The sequence below is a fragment of the Schistocerca americana genome, unplaced genomic scaffold (genome assembly GCF_021461395.2).
Source record: "Schistocerca americana isolate TAMUIC-IGC-003095 unplaced genomic scaffold, iqSchAmer2.1 HiC_scaffold_324, whole genome shotgun sequence".
Lineage (NCBI taxonomy): Eukaryota > Metazoa > Arthropoda > Insecta > Orthoptera > Acrididae > Schistocerca > Schistocerca americana.
Window position 1 is genome coordinate 62,501 of NW_025726043.1, and position 5,000 is coordinate 67,500.

At 53.3% G+C, this 5,000-nt stretch overlaps 1 non-coding gene across 1 annotated transcript in view; it reads right to left on the reverse strand.

Moving 5' to 3' along the window:
* Positions 1 to 1,410, reverse strand: part of LOC124580016 — a 1,910-nt gene extending 500 nt beyond the window's left edge. The window contains exon 1 of the ribosomal RNA XR_006973134.1: positions 1 to 1,410. This exon is cut by the window's left edge and continues 500 nt beyond it. This is a non-coding gene — a ribosomal RNA (small subunit ribosomal RNA).
* Between the last annotated feature and the right edge of the window lie 3,590 nt (positions 1,411 to 5,000).

The following is a 5,000-nucleotide window of genomic DNA, read 5'->3' on the forward strand; positions in this document are numbered from 1 at the left end:
AACCAGACAAATCGCTCCACCAACTAAGAACGGCCATGCACCACCACCCACCGAATCAAGAAAGAGCTATCAATCTGTCAATCCTTCCGGTGTCCGGGCCTGGTGAGGTTTCCCGTGTTGAGTCAAATTAAGCCGCAGGCTCCACTCCTGGTGGTGCCCTTCCGTCAATTCCTTTAAGTTTCAGCTTTGCAACCATACTTCCCCCGGAACCCAAAAGCTTTGGTTTCCCGGAGGCTGCCCGCCGAGTCATCGGAGGAACTGCGGCGGATCGCTGGCTGGCATCGTTTATGGTTAGAACTAGGGCGGTATCTGATCGCCTTCGAACCTCTAACTTTCGTTCTTGATTAATGAAAACATACTTGGCAAATGCTTTCGCTTCTGTTCGTCTTGCGACGATCCAAGAATTTCACCTCTAACGTCGCAATACGAATGCCCCCGCCTGTCCCTATTAATCATTACCTCGGGTTCCGAAAACCAACAAAATAGAACCGAGGTCCTATTCCATTATTCCATGCACACAGTATTCAGGCGGGCTTGCCTGCTTTAAGCACTCTAATTTGTTCAAAGTAAACGTGCCGGCCCACCGAGACACTCACTCAAGAGCACCCTGGTAGGATTGCAACGGGGTCCGCCTCGGGACGCACGAGCACGCACGAGGCGCGTCGCACGCCTTCAGCTCGCCCCACCGGCAGGACGTCCCACGATACATGCCAGTTAAACACCGACGGGCGGTGAACCAACAGCGTGGGACACAAATCCAACTACGAGCTTTTTAACCGCAACAACTTTAATATACGCTATTGGAGCTGGAATTACCGCGGCTGCTGGCACCAGACTTGCCCTCCAATAGATACTCGTTAAAGGATTTAAAGTGTACTCATTCCGATTACGGGGCCTCGGATGAGTCCCGTATCGTTATTTTTCGTCACTACCTCCCCGTGCCGGGAGTGGGTAATTTGCGCGCCTGCTGCCTTCCTTGGATGTGGTAGCCGTTTCTCAGGCTCCCTCTCCGGAATCGAACCCTGATTCCCCGTTACCCGTTACAACCATGGTAGGCGCAGAACCTACCATCGACAGTTGATAAGGCAGACATTTGAAAGATGCGTCGCCGGTACGAGGACCGTGCGATCAGCCCAAAGTTATTCAGAGTCACCAAGGCAAACGGACCGGACGAGCCGACCGATTGGTTTTGATCTAATAAAAGCGTCCCTTCCATCTCTGGTCGGGACTCTGTTTGCATGTATTAGCTCTAGAATTACCACAGTTATCCAAGTAACGTGGGTACGATCTAAGGAACCATAACTGATTTAATGAGCCATTCGCGGTTTCACCTTAATGCGGCTTGTACTGAGACATGCATGGCTTAATCTTTGAGACAAGCATATGACTACTGGCAGGATCAACCAGGGAGCTGCGTCAACTAGAGCTGAGCAGCCGGCCGCCCGGGAGTGTGTCCCGGGGGCCCGCGCGAACACGCAAGCGTCCGCTCAATTATTCTGCAAACAGGAGGAGGCTGAGCTCCCCTGCACAATACACCTCGAAACCCTCTCAGGTCCCGGCGGCGCGCAGCGCCGTCCTAAGTACTTGGTCGGGTTCGAGAGAGGCGCAATCGCCCGGAGTTTGGCGAGTAGACGCTTTAGGTGCGACCACCCGTGCTCCCAACTGAGCTTGCCGCTGCCGACAGAGGCCCGGGAGCGTGCTGTCGTGGCATTGCCGGCGGGAGACAACACGCGCCACCTACGGTGGCCGGCAGCTCCAACGCCAGCGCCACAGAAGGACAAAAGCCCCACTTGGGTGCCGAAGCGAACTCTCCCAGCACAGCGCACGCGCCAACACGTCCGCACAGCTGCGATACAATCCACCTGCGAGAACCGCAGAGGCGACCGAGCAGCAGACGGCGTCGCGGCGCCGAGCGCCGGGCGGCGGCGCATCCTCAGCGCACACAGTCCTCAATCGGACCAGCACACTGCAGATGTCCACCGCGCTTCGCACCGGGCCCGCGAGGACCTACTTTGGCCGCACGGCGCCGCGTGCAGGGTGCGCCGGCGCGCAGCTGCGCCGCCTGCCGCCTCCGTCGGCCGGCGCGCCTGCCACTGGCCGCCCCCACCAGCCGGCTGTAGCGCGTGCGCCCACGCACCGCGCGGCCAGCACGCCGGAAGGCCCCCCCTCACCGGCCGGGGACGGTCCCACCCAGCCACCGCCGCGTATCGCTTCACACCCACATGCCATTCACGTTCGTGGGCATGGTGGGTATCGCTGAAACAACCGGTTGGTAGCTCAACCGATCGTCGCCATCACTGATTCACCTCTAGCGAGAACAACCGCACCACAACGGTTTACCAGTTCTTCATTTGCGTAACGTCACCAGCAAACGTAGACGTCCATCGCCATTTGCAAATTCAACGATTGTTGCATGCCTGTGTCAGGTGTCACGACACACTATGTCTGCCCACATACACGCAACAACATGTGCACGCTTCGCGAACACGTGGAAGGTGGCCCCCGTACGTATGCGATGTCCATTGCGCGAACGACTGTCAACCGGCCTCTGTCGCATGTCGCAGATGTGGAACGCAGTGCACCATGCTATCACGGTGTGTGAGAAGAGACGACTACGTCTGACAACACGCGCCACTACATCAACAGACGGCTCATGCTGATCGCCATCCACGGCATACCATACTGCAATCCAGCTCTTATAGGGAGACGACACGTAGCTGAGTGCACAATATTTGGACCGTATGGTTCGCCGTTGTTGGCGCAGTCGTGGTACGGTCACACATGTACCACGATGTATCATTCAGTACATGAGGACCAATGTGCGGTACAGTGTGTGATTTGGACGTACAACATCAGCGGACAGTTGCCACAAGCCGTACCACAACGTAGGCTGTGCTTCGCCATGCGAATGCCAATGAACAACTGCGAAGGGCATTGAGCATGTACGTCCTGCCGCCATCCGCATTACAGTGTATAGCTGCAAGGTGTTTAACATGAAGCGATACTCTGGGGACCGGGCAGTGCGAGTAGCAAACTATATTGCGGGGGTTGCAGTTAGGCAACACTACACTAATTTAACGCGTCGTATGACAATTACAGAGCAGGTTAAGGCCCAACGTGTGTTGGGTTAAGGCCCAACGTGTGTTGGGTTAAGGCCCAACGTGTGTTGGGTTAAGGCCCAACGTGTGTTGGGTTAAGGCCCAACGTGTGTTGGGTTAAGGCCCAACGTGTGTTGGGTTAAGGCCCAACGTGTGTTGGGTTAAGGCCCAACGTGTGTTGGGTTAAGGCCCAACGTGTGTTGGGTTAAGGCCCAACGTGTGGTGGGTTAAGGCCCAACGTGTGTTGGGTTAAGGCCCAACGTGTGTTGGGTTAAGGCCCAACGTGTGTTGGGTTAAGGCCCAACGTGTGTTGGGTTAAGGCCCAACGTGTGTTGGGTTAAGGCCCAACGTGTGTTGGGTTAAGGCCCAACGTGTGTTGGGTTAAGGCCCAACGTGTGTTGGGTTAAGGCCCAACGTGTGTTGGGTTAAGGCCCAACGTGTGTTGGGTTAAGGCCCAACGTGTGTTGGGTTAAGGCCCAACGTGTGTTGGGTTAAGGCGCAACATAGGTTAGGTTAAGGCGCAACATAGGTTAGGTTAAGGCGCAACATAGGTTAGGTTAAGGCGCAACATAGGTTAGGTTAAGGCGCAACATAGGTTAGGTTACGGCGCAACATAGGTTAGGTTAAGGCGCAACATAGGTTAGGTTAAGGCGCAACATAGGTTAGGTTACGGCGCAACATAGGTTAGGTTAAGGCGCAACATAGGTTAGGTTAAGGCGCAACATAGGTTAGGTTAAGGCGCAACATAGGTTAGGTTAAGGCGCAACATAGGTTAGGTTAAGGCGCAACATAGGTTAGGTTAAGGCGCAACATAGGTTAGGTTAAGGCGCAACATAGGTTAGGTTAAGGCGCAACATAGGTTAGGTTACGGCGCAACATAGGTTAGGTTAAGGCGCAACATAGGTTAGGTTAAGGCGCAACATAGGTTAGGTTAAGGCGCAACATAGGTTAGGTTATGGCGCAACATAGGTTAGGTTACGGCGCAACATAGGTTAGGTTACGGCGCAACATAGGTTAGGTTAAGGCGCAACATAGGTTAGGTTAAGGCGCAACATAGGTTAGGTTAAGGCGCAACATAGGTTAGGTTAAGGCGCAACATAGGTTAGGTTAAGGCGCAACATAGGTTAGGTTAAGGCGCAACATAGGTTAGGTTAAGGCGCAACATGGGTTAGGTTAAGGCGCAACATGGGTTAGGTTAAGGCGCAACATGGGTTAGGTTAAGGCGCAACATGGGTTAGGTTAAGGCGCAACATGGGTTAGGTTAAGGCGCAACATGGGTTAGGTTAAGGCGCAACATGGGTTAGGTTAAGGCGCAACATGGGTTAGGTTAAGGCGCAACATGGGTTAGGTTAAGGCGCAACATGGGTTAGGTTAAGGCGCAACATGGGTTAGGTTAAGGTACAATATGGGTTAGGTTAAGGTACAATATGGGTTAGGTTAAGGTACAATATGGGTTAGGTTAAGGTACAATATGGGTTAGGTTAAGGTACAATATGGGTTAGGTTAAGGTACAATATGGGTTAGGTTAAGGTACAATATGGGTTAGGTTAAGGTACAATATGGGTTAGGTTAAGGTACAATATGGGTTAGGTTAAGGTACAATATGGGTTAGGTTAAGGTACAATACGGGTTAGGTTAAGGTACAATACGGGTTAGGTTAAGGTACAATACGGGTTAGGTTAAGGTACAATACGGGTTAGGTTAAGGTACAATACGGGTTAGGTTAAGGCACTTGGGGGGGGGGGGGGGCCCGGTTTGTTGATTGTGATTATCGTAAGTAAATGACTGCGGCATCATCTGATTTGCCACGTCAGGGTGCACCTTTGGCTCATAACAGGCGGCGCTCTGATTCCATGCTTGTGGCAGACCTGTGTCTTTCATTCCTGCCATTGTTTGTGTGGT